Below are 20,860 nucleotides of genomic sequence, written 5' to 3' on the forward strand. Positions count from 1 at the left end.
GTCTTCCTATCTGCACACACTCGTTACAGTGTCGAGATATAGGGTATTTTTAATGACAGGCTATCCCTAAAGAATGACACCCCAACATACGTCACATTTTACCTGACAGACCAGTTTATTTTAATTCACCATAATTGCATGTTTGGTAGAGATTTTGCATGAAATCAGGAAGTCATTACAATACACAGGCAATACACATGCATTACAACCTTCAGAGTCACAACAATATGAAAGGCACCAACACTATTCCTAATTCTTGAATTTACAATATTAGTAAATATTGTGAAACATACTTTATTATTCTGAAAGCTTTACTAACTTAAAAAATAAAAAAATAAAAAAAACATGTTCATGTTTCCCCGGCATGATGTTGGAATACCAAACCAAATTGTTTATGTTCCATTGTTTATTTTAACAATATTCAGTTCAATCCCAGAATCTTCCTTGAATTTCTCACATAGACTACCCAAGTCATCACAACATATTTGATAGTCTTGATATATCACTACAACTTGTCTAGAATGGGAGACATGAGTTATGTAGCATTCCTCTCTTATCTGAATTTCCAGATATTTCAGGACCAAACTGAGGATGGACCGTGTGAGTGGGCAGCCATCTTGTAACTCTCTGAAGTCATCTGAAGGTTGGCTGGCTTTAGGGAGAATTACCTTTAAAATACTGTTTTTTTTTGTTGAATTAACATCCCTATCAATTAAACCTTTCAGGGGGATGACAGTTTCTTGAGGAAGATAGTTTTTTTTTTTTTTTTTTGACTTTTCGAGGTAATTTTCTAAAAGGTATGAGAGGCTGTTTGCTAAGAAGGACCATTTAATTTGATGTGGTTTTACTGCAAAGGTCACACAGCAACAGTCTGTGTTTTCTTGGCTCCTTTCTTCTGAGGAAGTGTCCAGTAGTACACTGAGGCGTTTGGCCAGAATCATCGTGAAAATCAAATAATTCACATTGAAATGTTTCCCATCATCTGATGCACTGAATTCTTCAGGAAACTGTTGCCATTTCATCCAATTATTAAAAATTATTTTTAAGATCTCTGTTAATGGACAACTACAGTTCTTGTATGATTGTACGCTAAAACCATCAGGCCGTTGGTGCCCAGAGTCAGTTAAAGACTTGATCACACTGAGTATTTCTGCCCCATTCATTTTTCCTTCTCTTCTGTCTGGTTCTCCCTTGAATCCATTGTCCTTTAACCATGAAGCAACATTTGGTACTTCATTGCTAGATTGTTCTTTAATTTTGAGATGAATATATACAGGTGAATGATCTGAAGGAATCACTTTCTCACTACTTGTTGAACTTGTATCCAGACTACTTTTATGTTTATAGATATTGACATCGTTTATTTGTTCTAAATCCTCTTCACGAATAAGAAACATGTCTAATCTAGAGAAATTTCCATTCTGAGAATAGGTGAATTTCTTGACTGTTGGGTTAAAGTGTGCCCAAGTATCGATAAGATTTAGTGAGGCAGAGAATTTTTTAAACATGTTACTTGATGATGTATGTGTTAGGTTTTGTGCTATGGATTTTCGATCAAAGCTAAGGTCCACAACTGTGTTGAAATCCCCTCCAACCACAAGCACGCCCTCAGCTGTTTCTCTCAAGTAATCTGTCAGAATGTTTAGGACATCTTTGTCATATTGGTGTTGGTACACATTGACAAGCGTAAACAGCTGACCATGGAGACGACAGAAGAGCACGAGATACCCTCCAGTGTAATCCTCATCATGACATATGTACTCAAATGATACACCATATTTTATTAAGATTGCCACTCCTTTGCTATAGGAATCATAGATTGTGAAGAAGCATTTCCAGCCATCAAGGTTTTCTAATTTCATGTCTTTAGGTCCAATTTTGGTCTCTTGCAGAAAGACTATTTCTGCCCCTAGCTTTGACAGAACATCAATGTGTGGGCTTAGATTTTTTCCCCCACAAATATTCCATGTGACAAAGCAAAGTGTTTGTTCTTTTGATGATTTCATTCCTATGTGGAGCAAGTGCACAAAAAAAAATATTTAGAACAAAATCAAAACAACAATTTGAATAATTTCACTTCTTATTACTAGTGCTATTTAATATCTTCAAAAAATATTCACAGACCCTCAAATACCAGACTGATCAGCAGCCTCTTTTTATGGTCACTCTGTAATTAAAAGGCAACCCAAAAACCTAGCAATGAACTCTGTGTCAGTAGGAGAAACACACATAAGTGTCATCTAAAAGGTGTTGCCAGAATAACATGAATTCCAATGTCTTGTCTTTGCCGGAGGCTCTATAGCCACAGTTAAAATGGTTACAATGCTCATACATGTTGTTCCTCAAACATTTCTGAGGTAAGATTCCAGAATGCTAAATGTGCAAAACAGTCAATTCAATTTTAATGACATCCTTTCTAAAAAAATTGGGAATATCTCCGAGGCATCTAAACAATTTACATTTTAATGAGTTTTTAAACGTTTTTTATCCCAAATCTGCTATTTTATAAGATAAATATTGAGAGACTCTTAAGTAAAAAAAAAAAAAGTATATACTATATATGTAAACTAACATTTATGTTGTGTATGTATGTAGTTGAATATTTATGTTCATTTCATTATAATTATATACATTAAAATCATTTCAAGCAACAAGGTAATTTGTTTTTAAATCATTTCTATTATTAGATTGCTATAGTGAAACTATGAAAATAGTGTAAAACTCACCTTATTCACTCTCCCACTCAAAGTCTCACACTCCTCTGGCAGCTGCTGTTATCACTACAGTATGTTCGCACATGGGGTTTTATGAAAATGATCTAGAATCACGTCACTGTAGGCTGGGGCATCATTGTTTGTTAATAGCTTTGACAACCTTTAGGCGTGTTCTCAGAGTCAGCCATAACAGAAAAAAGGGTAACACTTTACGGTAAGGGTACATGAATCATCATGAATTCATGTATAAATTCATGCATGAAATATGCATTCATTCATGCTAGTGATGGGCGATACTGCAAATTTCGGTATCGATCCGATACCAAGTAAATACAGGGCCAGTATCGCCGATATCTATACCGATACCAATACTTTTTCATTTTAAAAGCATGCACTTGAACTTGTATGTACTTTCCTGTGCTAGAGCAGTGTGTCATGATTTATGAGGTGAATGCATCATTAATATGCTAAATCTGAATACGTTTTCATGACTACTAAATATTTTGTGATTTGTGCTCTCAACTCGCCTGTAATTAGGCAAGGCAAGTTTATTTATATAGCACATTTCATACACAATGGCAATTCAAAGTGCTTTACATAGAAGAAATTAAAATAATAAAAAGAAATAAGAATAATTAAAACAGTTTAGAAAAATAAAATAAAATACAGTACTTTTAAAAATAAAAAAAAGAATATTATTATAGATCTTTCCTTCAAAGGATTCCCTTAAGACTTAAATCTTTCAACCTTCTTTTAACCTTCAATCTTCTTACGACTTCCATCTATCAACTTTCCTTTAACTTTCTTTTCTCCCTCATTTACTCACACGTTCTTTTCACTTTCTTTAGCACTGCGTTCACATTCTTTCTCAGACGAAAACTTTAATATCGTCATTTAAATACTGTTCTACTTTCAAACCCACATTAATACACGTCACTTTCACATTATCACTTTCTTTTACACCTTCTGAGTGGGCATTTACAGTTACGGGCTAAATGCCCTGCTGACCATAATTAAAACCCACTCTGTCACCTTGCCTATAGGCAAGGCAAGGCAAGTTTATTTATATAGCACATTTCATACACAATGGCAATTCAAAGTGCTTTACATAGGAGAAATTAAAATAATTAAAAGAAATAAGAATAATTAAAACAGTTTAGAAAAATAAAATAAAATACAGTACAGTACAAACAGTCGGACGAACAGTGGCACAGTGCTCATTCAGTAAATGCACAGCTAAACAGAAGTGTTTTGAGTCTGGATTTGAATGTGACCACTGTAGGAGCACATCTGATCTCTTCTGGAAGCTGGTTCCAGCATAATAGCTAAAAGCAGACTCACCATGCTTAGAGTGAACCCTTGGTATTTCTAGATGATATGATCCTAATGATCTGAGTGATCTGTTGGGTTTATATTCAGTGAGCATATCTGCAATGTATTGAGGTCCTAGGCCATTGAATGATTTATATACCAGTAATAATACTTTAAAATCAATCCTAAATCTAACTGGGAGCCAGTGTAAAGACCTGAGGACTGGTGTGATATGTTCATATTTTCTGGTTCTGCTCAGAATCCTGGCGGCAGCGTTCTGTATGAGCTGCAACTGTCTTATGGTCTTTTTGGGAAGGCCAGTGAGGAGTCCATTACAATAATCCACCCTGCTGGTGATGAAAGCATGCACAAGTTTCTCTAAGTCTTGTCTGGAAACAAAGCATCTAATTCTTGCAATATTTTTCAGATGATAGTATGCTGATTTAGTTATTGCTTTGACATGACTACTGAAACTAAGGTCTGACTCTAGTGTCACACCAAGATTCCTGACTTGATGTTTAGTTGTTTGACCCCTAGAGTGAAGGTATGCGTTCACCTTGAGAACTTCATCTTTGTTTCCAAACGCAATAACTTCAGTTTTGTCTTTGTTTAATTGAAGAAATTTTTGACACATCCAACTGTTGACTTCGTCAATGCATCGGCACAGGGAGTCAATGGGGCTGTAATCATTAGGCGATAGGGCTAAGTACAGCTGTGTGTCGTCTGCATAGCTGTGGTAAGCAATTTGGTTATTTCTCATTATTTGGCTCATTGGGAGCATGTACAGGTTGAACAGGAGTGGCGCAAGAATTGAGCCTTGAGGGACTCCGCATGTCATGGATGTCCACTCAGACTTATGGTCTCCTATACTCACATAATAACCTCTCTCATCTAAGTATGACCTGAACCATTTTAGGACTATCCCAGAAAGCCCCACCCAGTTTTCCAGCCTGTCAAGAAGTATGTTATGATCGACAGTGTCAAATGCAGCACTGAGGTCGAGTAGTACCAGCACTGATAATTTTCCTGAATCAGTATTTAAGCGAATATCGTTTATTATCTTTATGAGCGCTGTCTCTGTGCTGTGATGCGGTCGGAAACCAGATTGAAAATTGTCAAAGTATCCATTCGACCTTAAGAATTTGTTCAGCTGATTGAAGACAACTTTTTCAATGATCTTGCCTATGAAAGGAAGATTTGAGATCGGTCTATAGTTGCTTAATATGGTCTTATCCAGATTGCTCTTTTTCAGGAGGGGCTTGACAACTGCAGTTTTCAGGGAGTTTGGAAAACTCCCAGAAAGAAGTGAGGCATTTACCACTTGTAGAAGATCTGCTTCTAAACTGTTTAGCACACTTTTGAAAAAAGATGTGGGAAGTGTGTCAAGAGCGCATGTTGATGTTTTAAGGTGCTGTACGGTTTCTTCCAAATTTTGCCATCAATTTCTTTGAAGTCAGACATAGTAACTACTTTCTCAGGTGGTCTGATCTGTCTGACCCCAGCGCAACTCAAGGATGTGCTGATCACCTTTCTGATATTATTGATTTTCTCAGAGAAGAAAGAAGCAAACTCACTGCACTTGTTGTCTGAGAGCATTTCACTGGGAATCTGGCTTGGGGGGTTTGTCAGTGTCTCTACAGTAGCAAAAAGAGTGCGTGTGTTGTTTAAATTGCTGTTTATAATATTTGAGAAGAAAGTCTGTCTAGCTTTTCCTAGTTCCATATTGAAAGCATGCAGGCTGTCTTTGTAGATGTTATAATGGACTACAAGTTTTGTCTTCCGCCACATGCGCTCTGCTTTTCTGCATTGTCTTTTCATATTTTGCACTGCTGTTGAGTTTCTCCAAGGTGCTTTTTGTCTGCCACTCTTCTTCCTGACTTTAACAGGAGCAATATCATCAATTATATTTTTAACTTTTGAGTTAAAAGAATCAAGGAGAAAATCAACAGAGTCAGCAGATATGCTTGGTGTTAAGGATATAGCCTTCATAAATAGTACACTAGTGTTCTCATTTAAGCATCTCTTCTTGACAGACACAGATCTAGCTTCAGTGGCAGGAGAGATCAATATATCAAAGAAAATACAGAAATGATCAGACAGTGCTACATCCTTAATAGCAATCGATGAAATGTTTAGACCCTTACTGATAAGTAAATCTAGAGTGTGTCCATGATTGTGTGTGGGTCCATGTACATGCTGAGTCAGATCAAAAGTTTTTAAAACAGTTTTGATTTCTTTTGCCATATTGTTTTCTGCATTATCTATGTGAATGTTAAAATCTCCAGCAATGGCAAAACAGTCAAACTCTGAGGTAATTGTTGATAACAGTTCTGTAAAGTCCTCAGCAAAGGCTGGAGAATATTTTGGAGGCCTGTAAAATGCGAGGAGCACCTTTTAACACAATACCCAGATATTCGAAAGATGGGTAATTCCCAAATGATATTTGCTTACATTGATAGATATCTTTAAAAAGAGCAGCTAGACCCCCACCTCTCTTAACAGCTCTGCAGACACTCATAAAAGTAAAGTTTTTTCCTTCGTCTTCCTTGAGCCAGTACGTTACAGAATACCGGACCCACACTTTTTTTTTTTTCTGCTCGCACTATGGACTTTCCTGCTGTTCGTCTCATGTGCCTTGAGCAGGCAGATCGCTCCCTCGAGGAACACCTAGAAGAATTCTTGGATCTTGCCCATCTGACCACCTTCCCGGACGACTGCCTGTGCGGGTTCCTGTTACACGGACTCAACGCTGTCACTACTGCACAGTTGTCCGGGGAGGGTCCTCGAGGGAGCTTCGCTTCATTTGTGGAGTGGGTGCTGGCGTCCTGCGGATCTGCGTTCACCGTTGAGGATGCCGCCAGCCCCAACGGCCTGGGCGAAGGAATAATGCGTGTATGTCTTTTCAGCGCTCCAGTGAAGTTCACTTAATTTATTGGAATTTAGTTTCAATATTACTTTAGCTCTACGCTTAATCTGACTCCAATTTCAAATAATAATCAAATTTAGATTGTGTTTCTGATTAGAAAATAGTCATAAATATTTGTTATGTATTAATTTAGATCTTTGATTATTCTGAGTATCCCATACTTTCAATTATTAATTCACTAAGGGACCCGATGCCGCACAGAGTCACATGCCCCGGGTTTACGTGGATCTCACGGACACAGCCTCGCCAGTCTGATCTTGGTCAGAGGGTGCAGGGTTTGCTAATACCTCTTAAGTCAGTTGGCTACTGCTCACTGATACAAAAAAAATGAAGTTTATTTAGCCACTTCCATACAACTTGCCAAGTCAGTAATAGACAGAAATCAAAAGGTCTTCAGATAACGTGCCTACTGCTCCGTTCATATGCGCCTTTAGTTTGACCTATCCTGGACACAGAGCTGTGGTAGCACCAGCCTCCTCATAATCTACTAAAATAATGATTTCGGTAAACTTCAGAATAAATCAAGATGTAACATTTATTTGTCAGGTAAAAATGTATCATGCCAATTACAGAAGTAAATGATTAAAAGCCAATTCAGAAATAATAAATACATGACATCATTTACTCAAAGATGACTCTAAAAGTAAGGAATGTTTTCCTGACAAAGACGCACAGTGATGTGTCAGGGCTTTCCAACAGGAAAACACGGAAACATCACTGTATGGGTGTTCCTGGTAAAGAGTCCCAAAGACTGCTCTGTCACCTCGCCTTAAATACCTAGACCAGAACAAAAAGGGTTATACAAATATTGTTTAGAGTTGTTTGGGTCAATCCATTTACCCCAGGGGGGAGCACCTGGTTTCTTGAGATATCGTAAAGAGATATCACCCAGAGAGGAGAAACAGGATTATCCTAAATTCTCAATCTTTCTCATTAAACCAATGACTGCAATGAAATTAAGACCATTTTACCAATCGCACCGAGACACTTAAAATGATACCAAACATGAAAAGGAAAAAACAACATATTCACAAGATACATCATATGTGTTATATAGACATTCTTAATGAACTTTCAGTGACTCGAGGAGGGAGAAGAGGAGAGAGAGGGGGATGCAGAGATAAGGAAGAAGAAAAGTTTGGACAGACAACGTCCTGTGCTCTGTCTTTGCTATCTTCTGTCCAGGGTGCATTTTATGGCTTTATTGCAGGGTGAGTTTTTGTCTTAGCAGGAAAATCAGTTCTTACACACTAATAAAGTTTTTAAGAATTTAGAGATATCTTGCTTTCAGAGGAGTGTCTTCCAGGCAAATGGCATCCTGCTCTCAAAAGGTTTAAACTCTGAATGCAAATTCCCACTGTTAGCAAATGTTTACTTGTGAAAGGAGTTTCGGTTTCGGTCTGAGTCAGTTTGAAAGCAAATGTTTCCATGTGAAAGGAGTTTCGGTTTCAGTAAGGAAAATGCCTCAAGAGGCTCGGGGCGATTTGTGATGAGATCCGCCCCTAAGGCTTAAATGTCTTTCAGCCACTCAGCATTATGTATTTCTTGAGTCAGGTACATCTTTTACTCTTTATATATGAGCATTTGATGTTATTGTATTGATTATCTTTGAACAGATTAGGTAATTGGCATGATATATTTACCTGACATAATACATTTTTACATTAGGATTTATTCTGACTTACTCCGAAATGATTAACTTTAGTAGATTACGTTGTATCCATTGTTACCGCCAAGCTGCGTCCAGGGTTAAGTACATACTAGATCCCAGTTTAGATGGAGCGTGAGGCACATCTGGTAGGATTCTAGATTCCTAACTGTGTGACTTTAACTAAGTTGTTGTGCAGTCTCATTACTATAGGGGTCTAGATAAAAATACTATTGATGAAATAGCAAGCGTTGGAGTGGCATTATCTTAATGTACTAGCCATAACCTCTGGTTATAGTTTGAGCTTTAACTAAGTTGTTATATAGGCGACTGTAGGGGGCTATATGGGTACTTTTTAACAATAGCAAGCGTGGGCGGCATTGTTAAACTGCTTTAACCATAAACTCTGGTTATCGATCAGACTGGCGAGTTTGTGATCGTGGGCCCGTGTTACGTGCCACATGCACTAACATATAGAGCGACGCCTATTAAAAGGTGTCGCCCGGAGTTCCATCTCCTGCTCCCGTAAACACACAACGAAATAAAGTAATCAAAGAAAAAATCTATGTCTATTGTTACATGTAGGGGTAAGATTTCATTCATTTGAAAGGCAAAGTATAGTTCAAAATGAGAGGGTTCAGCCGGCCACAAAAACAACAAACAAAACGGGTCTTCTAACTAAATTTTAGGTAATCTTACCTGGATTTAGAAATATACAAAATATACAATTCTTACCTCCCTGCTAACCAGTAAACAGGAGAAAAAAGGTAAAAAGGAAAATAGGGCGTCTGACCTCTCAATAGTTTTAGTAAAGGGTGCAGGATGTCACAATTACCGGCCTATACCGCTAACAATCAGAACGCCGCTCACAAGCAGCTTACTCTACAAAAGGGAAGAAGCACACGACAGCCAACCGGCTTTCAACACCACTGTGTTGGGCAAAACCCGTTCACACATGCGCTCTACAACAGCTTGAAGCAGAAGGGGGAACTCGATGAACAAGTCTTCCACACAGCTTATATTCACCCAATGAGTCCATCAGCCCCGGCCTTCTAAGCAGCTGCCCATTTTTATGGGCTGAAATTCAACATGGTTGTATATTTAAGCTGTGAATATTTCAATTCAAAACATTTCACACACGTTTTCATTATTAAAAATTAAATAATCCATATTCACCTTTCAGATTTGATTTCCAAAATGTTCATTCTGTTTAAAAATACAACCTATAATATTCGACCGGCAATTTTCGGTCCATTTTATTTCGCTTTACAAATTCGCTTCCACAAATTCAGTGGTTCAAATTCGACAGAGAATTCAACATCTGACATCCGGGAATGGCAGGAATATCAGTAGATTGCCGATTGATGATCTCCATAGCTGTTAGTAGAACAGCTGTCCATAGAAACGTAGTGGCCTCGGGATGCCCGCCCCCTCTGAGGAGGGTTTCAGAGCAGTCCGTTCAGTCGTTCCCTGCCGGTCCACCATTACAGGGCGACGGACCGATTACTCAACAACAACAAAATCCAGAAACCAGTCTGGAGAGACTGGTACCTCTAGTAGAAGCTTTGACAGCGTGAAAGCTACTGCCAAATGTTTCTCGTTGGGTCCTGCAGACTGTAGAAAAAGGGTATCAGATACAGTTTGGGTCTCGCCCACCTCGGTTTATGGGGGTCCTACCCACAGTGGTGGGCCCCGAGCAGGTTCTGGAACACTCTCTTATGCCAAAAAGAGTGTGCTTTCTCTACTTCAGAGGACCACTTTTCTAGGCGTGGTTTGGGATTCAGTGTCGATACAGGCTCGCCTGTCACCGCCACGTATAGAGTATATCCTTGCAGCTGTGAAAAGTATAAAGCTAGGCCAGTCACTCACTGTCAAACAGTTCCAGAGACTGTTGGACCTCATGGCAGCAGCTTCCAACGTGATACCTTTTGGACTACTGCACATGAGGCTTTGGTTCTCCCTCACGCATCCAGCTCCTCTCGGACTGGATGCTATAGTACAGACGTGGCCGAGGCTACGCCATCGCACTGCTTTCCCCCCCATCGCACTGCTCCTGGGAGTTCTGGCAAGGTTCCTTGCCACTGTCGTCTTTGGCTTTTGGCTTTTTAGTTGGGGTGTTACGTGTCTGAACATAAATTTTGTGTTTCATTCATATTGTTCGGAGCAAGTTGTGTGTGCGCATGTGTGGCGCCCTCTCTCTCTCTCTCTCTCTCCCTGTCGCTCTACGCTCATTTGAGTTTAACAGGTGCAGCTGTTTTCATGGATGGAGCTGAAGTGACTCAATGAAAACAAGGTGGATCAAACAACGAAACAGAACAGGAGGAATCACAAGATAATCCAGGATACGAACATACAAGGACTAACAAACAAACTAGTGACAATCAGGGCTATAAATGCTGAGTAGAACCAATGAACTATCTTAGTTAGAATATCTTAGTTGTACTATATTTTTTTAATTAATAATATAATAATTTATTTAAGAATAACATTTTAGTTTACAATGTTAATATTACAAGTTAAACCAGACTTTTATTTTGTCAGTTGTGACAGTAGTGATTATCTTTTAGTTTCAGTCAACAGGAATTTATTAAGTTAGAGAGAGAGATGACTAGTGCTGTGTTTGAAATCACCTCCTATACCCTCATTCACTATTCACTACATTACTCCACTATTATAGTCCTCTTGAAGGAGTGAATAAAAACGAGTGAGTGAATTCGGACACTGAGTATGATGCCAGGGCTGTCGATTTTGCATAGTTTGTGCTTGTTGTTTAATAATTAATTGAAATGTAGAAAACTGGCAGCTACGGTAGTAATGAAAAGATTTATCATTTATCACGCTGCTATATGAAAAATAATGTGTATAAGCCGTAATTAAACAATTTAATAATCAATTAAAAGGAATTTATGCCTGTATGATATTGCGCTGGACCAGCGGGTTGGAAAATGAATAAGTAATTATTTCACGACCGCTAAAAAAAGTACATTCCGTATAGAATAAATTTAGGGCAAACAGTCCAAAATAAACACCAGGCAGGAATCTCAGGCAATCCAGAAAACCGGGCAAACTAGAAAAACAGGCAGTGGCTCAAAACCATTGATATGAGAAAACAAAAAAACAAAGACTTAGAAATGCAGCAGTGACACATGCAAGACTTCACAGAGAATGATTGAGTAAACCAGGCTTATATAGATAGTTAACAAGGCTATTGAGTGCTGATGAGTCCAGGCAAAGGATTATGGGGAATGTAGTCTATGATTGAATAGCAGAGGTCTGGGAGGAGTGTCCTCTGGTGGCTGTCCTGGGCACACCAGCTGGTGACTGTGACATCATCTTAATTCACCATAATTGTATAATTAGTTTGTATGTTTAATTTTGCATGAATGCGGCATAACTGCATTGCAATAAACAGGCAATATATGCATTATAGTGTATAGCAAAACCTCAGCTAATCCCATCCCAATGATGCTCAGTTCGACTGTGTGCAACTAATCCTCCATCTTTAAAGGTCACTTTCTTCCAGTTTTTAAATCCTGAGCTTGAAGTGAATGCTGATTCTGTGTGGCTGGGGAGGCCTTCAATCGGCCACGTAGGGACTACGAGCGTATCTTTAGCAAAAAAAAGCAACACTGCCATATATAAACCAGAAATTTGACTTCTTGTAAAAAAACAAAACAAGACGTATGTCTTTATTGGCAAAAGAGTCACTTACAACATGAGACAATGGAATGTGGCTGGATAACTCTCTTGAAGCATCATAAAACTGCAAATCATCATATGATTTAGTAGGAATAATTTTCTATTAAATCTGTCTAGGTGTGTTCACAATGAATTAGGACGTCATATAAGACACATTTTTACACTAAAAACCAGGCAAGAAGAATATAGGCTATGTAAATATACTGTAATTCATTCTTCTTTTATATTTAGGTAGCATCGGGCTGGCCTACACTGTACAGCGGCCCAGCAGGAAAACTCCCGATGCTACAGATGGCCAGAGCCCCTGCTCTCAAAGACTTTACAAGTTTACAGATGAGTGTATAGAAAAAAAACTGTGAGGTGTTTATCTCAGGAAATCCACATAGAGCACACCAGTGAGTCCAGAACGATTAATACCAATTGTAATAATCAAGAACAACATTTTATAAAAATACACCTATTTTAATTTAAATAGTAAACCTCTGTTCTGCAGCACATTGTTTGACAAAAAATATATTTTGTATATATTGAATATCGCTGTAAATATTGAGTTGATTTCTTTGGAGCCATATTATCAAGCTTTTCCTGTTAGATACTGTGGGGGACAGTAATGAAAAATAAAGTAATTTATTGTGCCATAACTTTTATGTCGAGAGGAAGTTACTCAAAGCGAGGCCTTCACATCTACCCCCAAAAAAGATACAGGTAATGAAAATATTTAATTTCAGTCATGTTCACGTAGTGAGAAATAATATTAAGATATCCAATTGTCCACTGTTGCTTATATTAGACGTTTTAAAACTACATATTAAGCAAACTACATATGCTTATGCAACTAAAAACTACACATACATATGCAAACCAGAGAACAGATGCAACACGTTAAAGAAATTTAGTTTCTGATTGGATTTTCGTCCTTTTCCCCTTTGTAGTTAAAATGAAGAGGAAAAAAACTAATATCCTATATAAAAAGGACATAATATCCTTCTTTAATAAGAAAAATGGTCAGTCAAGATTGGAGAGAGAAGATGCTTGTGAAAAAGAGTCAGAGATACATGAAAGCTTGGAGAAAGAAGAACAGAGAGCCCGTCAGTAAGGTGATTTAGTTGCGGAGAGAGTCAGCAGTTCTGGAGACAGAGAGAGAAGAGACGAGGCTGCTGAGAGTGAGAGTGAGGTCCGTCATCTGTAGACGTGTTTAGGCTGATTGAGTTGAATACCAATAATAGTCAAAAATATAAAGCTTAACATGTTTGTATCATACCTGTAAGTGATGCAAGCAAGTCTTCTCTGGCTTTTTTCTTTTTTGCTTCTTAGCGCCAGACTTCTGGTGTTTTCCCGAGGGGTAGGGCATGTGTCGCCTGAGTTTACTCCGTTTGCCATAAAAGGCTTTTTTTTTCCTGTTTATATTCATATGTATATGTGTTACTTGTAAATCGTTGTATTTATGTTAATATTAATACACACTGAACGTTTTTTTTTGGAGCAAAGACGTGGTGCCCCCTCTGGTACAGTGTACTCTGTGTATAAGCACCGCCGATACTGCTTACATGAATACTACTGTTAGACGTACCCGAAAAATATACAGCATTCATTTGTAACTTAATTCTATTATATTTATGCTACAGCTTGTAATTTATTCATTTTTGTTTTATTACTCACTATTGTCACAAAAAAATAACCTAAAAATCAAATGCATTCAGTGACTAAACATTTCATTGAGATAATTGTAATTTCCACAAGAATAACCTCAGGACAAATTCCCCTCCATTTTCCAAAACAGAAACAAAACTCATGCCCTATATACATATGCGTGCCTGTGGTGCATGGAAACAACAAAAGTACAATACATATGCTGCAACATGTAAATCTTTATTAAAATCTGCTTTCAGTATCTATACATGCTATCTGTAAATGTTAATACACACTGTATTCTCTATACATGCTATCTGTAAATGTTATACATGCTACTTGTAAATGTTAATACACACTGTATTCTCTATACATGCTATCTGTAAATGTTATACATGCTACTTGTAAATGTTAATACACACTGTATTCAAGTTATAAAGTATGTGACACTGTCACACAGGACAGATGTTTTACCTTCTCAATATATATATATATTTTTTGGTGTTCATGTTGTCTTTTTATTCCTCTTTTCTGTTTTAATGCGTGAATGTCTTTAAAGGGATAGTTCACTTTGAAATTAATTTTTGGTATATTTTAGCTTACCTCAAGGGCATCCAAGATGTAGGTGTCTTTTTTTCCGCAGTAGTTTAAATTTTGATATTTTTAGGTCAAACCGTTCTTGTCTGTCAGTCATATAATGCAGGTCTATGGTCATTATCTCAAAGAGCAAGCACAGAGTCCAAATTAAAACAATTCCCCATCGTCCAAATTAAACAATTCCCCATCGTAAGTACACATTGATGGCCTAAGACACGAAACGAGCGGTTTGTGTGAGAAAACGAACAGTATTTATATCGTTTTTACCACTTATACACAGCCATGTCCGAGTGATCTGATCTGACGTGTGCGCAGACTGGTGCATAGATATATACACTAGATGTCGCCTTAAAGACATTCGTTCCAATGAACTGCCGTAGACAAGGCAACATCTAGTGTGTATATATCTATGCACCAGTCTGCGCACACGTCACACAGCAGGATGCGCCCGCGCCCTCAGATCACTTGGACATGGCTGTGTATAAGAGGTAAAAACTATATAAATACTGTTCGTTTTCTCACACAAACCGCTCGTTTCGTGTCTTAGGCCATCAATGTGTACTTACGATGGGGAATTGTTTAATTTGGACGATGGGGAATTGTTTTAATTTGGACTCTGTGCATGCTCTTTGAGATAATGACCATAGACCTGCATTATATGACTGACAGACAAGAACGGTTTGACCTAAAAATATCAAAATTGAAACTACTGCGGAAAAAAAGACACCTACATCTTGGATGCCCTTGAGGTAAGCTAAAACATACCAAAAATTAATTTCAAAGTGAACTATCCCTTTAAATGTTACTGGGTCTGTCTGTTATGTGACTGATCAGATGATCACAACTAAAGTATTATGTGTTCTGTATTGTTACAGGGCCTCCCAAGACAAACTTGTGGAAATGACTGCGGCATCTTCATGTTGATGGTGAGAAAAGTCCTTTGCTTTCATTTCTGTCGATTTCTCTGGGCATACATTTTTTTTATCAAATGTCTCTATTGTATTTGCAGTAAGCCCTGTACATTGTGCTGGATGCTCCTTTTGATTTAAGCTCCAATACACATACACAATCACTTCAGAGGCCGCAACTATTCTGAGGAATCAGTTCCCTGAAGTCTGTGGCCTTTTCAACCAAGTAGAAGCACTTGCACGACTTCTTATGGTTGTTGTTCTTATGCTGAAGCAGAGAGGAGCTTCAGTGCTCTGAGGAGCTTGAAGACCTGGCTGAGAAGCACAATGCTGCAGATTCACATTAACAATATAGCAGTCTGACACATTCACAAAGAAATACTGGATAAAGTCAGCCAGGAAAACGTTTGCCAGGAGTTTATCATGGCGAATGAGTACAGGAAACATGTGTTCGGTTCTTTCATGTGAGAAGAGGAGACGGAACAGAAGGGTGGATAGTTAGGATACATGGAGAGATGCGATTGCATGGATAGATGGAGGACAATGTAGTGATGTATGTCTCGAGACCGGTCTTGGTCTCGAGACCACTTTTACGTGGTCTCGGTCTTGTCACGGCCTTGACGGTCTTTGGTCTTGGTCTTGTCTTGGTCTCAGACCTCTCGGTCTTGTCTAGGTCTCGCTGTCTCAGACCGACATAGTGGTCGGGGGATTTAGCAATACAATTCTACAATATCCACGACGACACAACGTTCGATAATGCAACATTATTATCCACAACGGAACGGATTGAAGCGCGCGTCCGAGTCAAAGTTCGGCGTGTGCGCGAGCCACACGAGAAAACACTTTATCCGCGCCACTGATCGCAGCGGCAACGAGCACTTTGATCACTTAATTTAAAAAACACATATCAGTGACATGATGGGTTTTAACTTCATTCAGGAGATTTTGGGTAACTGCACAACTGACAGATGACTTTGAGCGCACCGCCAACGGTGTGTGTGTGTGTGTGTGTGTAACCATAGCGACAAAATGACCAACTTTCGGATCCTGCACTTAAGCCTATAATTTCGTTTTTACACGTTTTATTATGTATTTAAAAGTTGCAGAATGGATTCATTTGGAGACTCCGAAATCGGCAGAGATAGGCAGGCATTTGCTTAGATTAATTTGTGTCTTTGATATCTGTGTGTGTGTGTGTGTGTGTGTGTGTGTGTGTGTGTAACCATAGCGACAAAATGACCAACTTTCGGATCCTGCACTTAAGCCTATAATTTCGTTTTTACACGTTTTATTATGTATTTAAAAGTTGCAGAATGGATTCATTTGGAGACTCCGAAATCGGCAGAGATAGGCAGGCATTTGCTTAGATTAATTTGTGTCTTTGATATCTGTGTGTGTGTGTGTGTGTTGTTTGATTACAGTATTGTATTTAAGATGGTGTTAGACTAAATAAATGGTCTTTTAAATATCATCTGCATATCTCCGTTGTGTTGACTAAACATTAGGCCTAATCCAAGTTTGTAATTGTGTATCTTTAATTTGATGTTACGATTTCATCTACACATTAAGTATAATTTCAATTGGTTACATATTTCACATTCTTTAGACAGTGGTTGGAGGAGCAAGATGGTGTTGGAGGTGTTTGATGTTTTGTCAGATGAACCAGTCAGTACCAGTCATGTCAGTCCTCAACAGTACACAAAAGTTAAGGGAGTCTCAATCCTCTAATAGTGCAGTAACAGCCGTCATGCAATTGCTACACATAGTTGATCTCACCCAGTCTGCAAAAACATTTACAGTGAGCTCACAGTCACACACATGACATGGTCTGTCTCTGTATTGTTCTGCCTGTGTAGTTGAAGTAATACCGTCTAATATTGAATGTAAACTGCGGCTGAACCCTAGTATGCTGCTGTTCTTGAATTCATACAAGTTATTGCTTAGCATCAACACTAGTCTGTTTTTTTTTTCCTCCGGTCTCGACTTGGTCTCGGTCTTGGTCTCGACTTGGTCTTGGTCTTGACTTGGTCTGTCTTGGTCTTGGTCTTGGTCTTGGTCTCGATACCCTCTGGTCTTGGTAGTGTCTTAGTCTCGGTTTAGGCGGTCTTGACTACAAGTCTAGGACAATGAAAAATGTTCTTTATATTAAAGTTAAATGTTTGTTTTTATGTTTGTGAGATTGTGTGACAATCTTCCATCTTGTGTTCCAAATAAGTTGTGTATCTATTTATAATATGTTATAAATTTTCCCATCCTTTTGGATTACAGAAGTAACGATTACAGATCGTACAATACTGGTATATTATTGGATCGTATGTACTGTCCACTAAGTAAAATTATGTCTAAAAGACGTCTTTTCAACGTCTTTGTCACAAAAGTCATAGGTTGAAAAGACTGGACTTCTTCTGAGGAGCCAGAATGAAAGTTTTTATGTCTGGTATAGATGTTCATGGATCCTCCGTACAAGGTTAAAAACCAGTTCAAATGTGGTCATTGTGGACATATTTTCAACATCATTTATGGTCTCATTTAGACATAATTTATACTGTTTCTGGACCAAATAAACACTCTCAGGATGCATTGAATTAAAACTCGTGTTTATTTCAATGTAATTTCCATTTGTAATTGCAAAGCAACTCAGACAGTTTGTGTTTGTCCAAAAATCATGAACATAAAGGAAACATCTGTAAATCACACGTCTTTGGATCATGAGAGAAACCAGATCTGAAGGAAAGACCTTTTCTACTTCTGGCTCAGACACTTGTGATCCGAACTTAATCACAAACATAAAATACAGATACTTTGACTATTTCTGTCAGACATCTACAGAAGATCTTAGTGAGAATTAACAGAGGTTTAGATGTTGATATTTGTTTCATTTTAAGTCACCATTGTGGTGATCGGTGTTTGCTTTAGTTGGGCTCTAGGTCCCTGTTTTTCTAGCTTTTCTTTCTTTTTGGTTCTCGGGCCTTAAAAACTTGCTGGTCTCGAACGGAGGCGCAGAAATGCAGTTGCAGTTCATTGCTCTTTATTATTATTATTTTTTATTTTTTTAAACTGTGTGTGAGAGAGTCCCAGCATGTGAGAGAACGAGTAAATCAACGATTTCAGTTTCAATATATCTTCAAAAAGGACAGATGAGAGTACCGGGAGTTTATGCGAGCTAGAATCATTCCCGGTACTGTGGCCGCCTTATCAGCTTTGACACATAAATATCTCAAGAAAACCTTTTAAAACACAAACCAAGGTAATGTTTATTAAAGTTACAAGTGTGATGTTTCCCATACAAAAAATAAAAAAACCTGTACAAACACAGATCTTTGATTCAAGCAGCATTATAAGTCTGACAAGGTCACTCACAGTGTGTCAATTGTTTCAAGTCTGACACCTTTCAGAGGTCAAGCAAAGATCAATGTGTGTGAGCCGTTTACACATTCTGAAAAGAACCTTGAGTGTCAAACGCAATGTCTTGTGAAAGAACTACAAATGCAAGATAATGTTTGTTTTGATTCATTGATTCAAATGATGTGCTATTTATTTTAACAGCATCAAAAATGTTATGTTAAAGTAATTTAATTTATAACATTACCTTTATAGCCTAGTTAACCTTAGGACTGGACAATTTTGGAAAATAATCGAATTGTGTTTTTTACCAATATTGTGATTGCGATACAATATGCGATTTATTTTTTAAGCTCCTTATCTTCTGTATTATTCAACAAAGACAAGCAGTAAATCATTGTGTAGTATGGCTGGGAATCTTTAGGCACCTCATGATCCTATCCGATTCTGAGAGTCACTATCCAAAAATGTTTATTTATTTAATTATATATGTAATTATAAGTACTTTTAAAAATAATTACACATAAAAAAAATTAAACAATTGCATGTTTTAAACATTTAAAATATTATTTTACCAATATTTACCATAATTGCTTCAAAAAAAAAAAGCTAGTAAATAATAAATAGGAACAAAGAAACATTACAAGCAATAAACAAAGTGCTTTCAGTATTTAAAAATAGGCCATCAGAATGTTTTCCTTTCTAGAGCTGTGAGTTATTTTTCTCTTTCTCAGCTCTACTGTTGTTTTATTATTACTGATGATAAGATTCGATAAGCTGCATTCTCACTAATGCTCAGATCTCTTGAGAAATACATGATGTAGTTTGTCCTGTCTTTTTAATCCCGCAAGAGATAACTGACCGTGTTTACATTAATTTCGCATTATAAAACCATTTTGAGATGCAAGTACATTTAACCACTCACATTGAGTCGCACACAGGCGCATGCTCAAGCGCTCTTCACAACTCGCACGGGAATATTTGAAATTGAAAGCTTCTGTCAGTGAGTTTTCTATTTTTAATATATAAGCCAACTGCATTCCAAAAGACATCAATTATGCTTTCGTAGAGCATTTGTAAGGAAAATACCGGCAAGACCACACAGTGCAAGGGTAACATCAAGCAAAGCGTTTCTTTTTAAGCCGGCAAATGTCCTTGTAATTCTCTTCAACCTTTCCGAACTTTATGAAAGATTATTTTGCGGAAGGTTCAAGTGTTGTGTGTGAGGAATTGGAAGCAAGCAGAATACGGGTGTTTCTCACACGGTGTCATCGTGAGTCTGCGGTTAAAAACTAAGCTCAGAATCGTTTGCGAGAGAATATTTTCTCCCACCCCTATTGTATAGTATGACCAACACAATATTAGATAGATTAAACATAAACTGCTCTTTCCTGAAGGCCAGGCCGATATGCAAAGCGTGCAAAGTTGATGTTTCCACTGCAGACTGCTTTACTCTCGCGTGTCACGTGACCAGAGATTATATCAATTATATCTGAGGATAGCTGGGAACATCCTGCGGTGAGCCAGATCCAGCTGGTCCCATAAGTCGTAGGACCAGCTTCTTATGGCATTGCTGATACTCCAGGTATTTTGCTGCCAGAAAATACCAGCCGACTGTCTTGTCGAGGCCACGCTTGTAGGACCACATCCAGTAAGGCATCCACAAACACAGTGGCCAGGTGAAGAACAGATCTGGAGGCTGATGATACTGTAGACGTGGCTGGAGACGGTACTCTGCAGGTTATCTGTCAGCACTGCCTTTCCACCCTGGTGTCGGAGGAGGAGGAGGAGCAACCCATACACTTGTGTTGTTCCTTTGAAAGGGAATGCTTCCAGGCCTCGGGGAGAATAACCTTCACACTAGGGCTGCTGACAGAAGAACTGTGTTGTCTGTGTCCTTGAAGAAAGTGCTGATATCCCCCCACCTCTCTGTTAACTCTTTAGATATTTTGGCTAAAGAAGCTTTTCCAGGTGTTGTTTCAAAGCTAAGGGACAGTTGAGGAAGGCATGACGGTATTGTATACCCTTGACTACTAAGGAACTCAGTGGCACAGGCCCTGGGTCAGCTCTTCATGTCAGAGTAATA

General features: G+C 38.2%; 2 long non-coding RNA genes across 2 annotated transcripts in view; both read right to left on the reverse strand.

Annotated features, from left to right (window-relative positions):
- Positions 1-20,860, reverse strand: part of LOC309496565 — a 381,708-nt gene that overhangs the window by 331,478 nt on the left and 29,370 nt on the right. The window lies entirely within an intron of this gene.
- Positions 546-2,766, reverse strand: LOC309496570. Its single transcript, XR_014205166.1, has 2 exons — positions 2,727-2,766; positions 546-2,008 (listed from the first exon to the last, which is right to left on the reverse strand). It is a non-coding gene; the product is annotated as an uncharacterized lncRNA (long non-coding RNA).

This window comes from Leuciscus leuciscus, assembly GCF_965113295.1.
Source record: "Leuciscus leuciscus genome assembly, chromosome: 4".
NCBI classification, from domain to species: domain Eukaryota; kingdom Metazoa; phylum Chordata; class Actinopteri; order Cypriniformes; family Leuciscidae; genus Leuciscus; species Leuciscus leuciscus.